The sequence below is a fragment of the Lepidochelys olivacea genome (genome assembly GCF_965140295.1).
Source record: "Lepidochelys olivacea isolate rLepOli2 genome assembly, chromosome: 8".
NCBI classification, from domain to species: Eukaryota; Metazoa; Chordata; order Testudines; family Cheloniidae; genus Lepidochelys; species Lepidochelys olivacea.
This window is the reverse complement of record NC_140418.1, coordinates 96,174,991-96,176,227: the sequence shown is the minus strand read 5'-3', so window position 1 is coordinate 96,176,227 and position 1,237 is coordinate 96,174,991.

The following is a 1,237-nucleotide window of genomic DNA, read 5'->3' as shown; positions in this document are numbered from 1 at the left end:
CTTTTAACAAAACCATTTGAACAAGTCAGTACTAAGATGTAACTCATTGAGTTACCAGACCATATTTTGGCCGAGGTGTACAGTGTAATAATGAAAAATGAGTAAGTCAAATTACAAAAAAGCCAAACAGGCAACAACAAAAATCCTGCCCAAATGCCAGGCAGACCTTAAATTCAGTGGAAACCTTAAATTACGTGGGATTTAAACATCAAGTCCTTAAACTGAGGTTATCAGTTTATAGTAAATGCCAAGAGCACCATAGATGTCTCAAGTCTGTTCGTTTTTTAAATATAAAACCCTAATGGGTCACTGCAGAATGAACTACTTGCTACCTGTCATCAAGTGGCCACTGAATGCATCCGATGAAGCGAGCTGTAGCTCACGAAAGCTCATGCTCAAATAAATTGGTTAGTCTCTAAGGTGCTATAAGTACTCCTTTTCTTTTTGAGAACAGACTCTGTCTTAGAATGTACTAACACAATTAGCAGCTTGCAAGTTTCACACAGAGGGAGAGAAACAGCACCAAAAACCAGGAGACCTCCTAATTAGTAATACCCTGGAATTTAAACGATGGGGAATCAAACTCATTTGTGATTTTAATACAGAACTTCTTTAATATGATCCAACAGAGCCTTAGAATTGCTATTTGGAAATTCACTAGGCAAGCTTTACTAACTTTAATGTTTTCTACATGTCTTTATGTAGACCAATTTAATTTAAAAACCACTCATCAGTAACAATTCTGCACCCTCTTGAAACTAATATCCAAGCTGCTCGTTTCTCAAACTATATAGTTTATAAAGTAAACAGTACTTGCTTGTGTTCTTTAGATATGGCTTTCTGCACACCATTTTGTTTTGCAGCTATTTTGCCATCAGACAATAGCTATATCCTATAGCACAACGTTCATACTTTTGAATCACTTAATGCACTAACTCCTTGCACTAAAGAATGCTAAGGGCCAGATCTACAAAGGTATTCAGGTGCCTAAAGATGCACATAGGTGCCTAGTGTAAGTGTTACAAGGGGCATATCTGCATCTTTAAGTGCCTAAGCACCTTTGCAAATCTGCCCCTCATTCTTTAATATGAGCTTCCAGGCAAAACATACCTGGTAAAACAAGTGACAGATTAACCCTGTTCGCCTCAAAAGCGGGTACTAATCTCAAGATGAGAACTGAGGTTTCTTCAATTGCCAAGAATATTTAAACAAAGACATTTTTAAAAAAAGAGCTTTA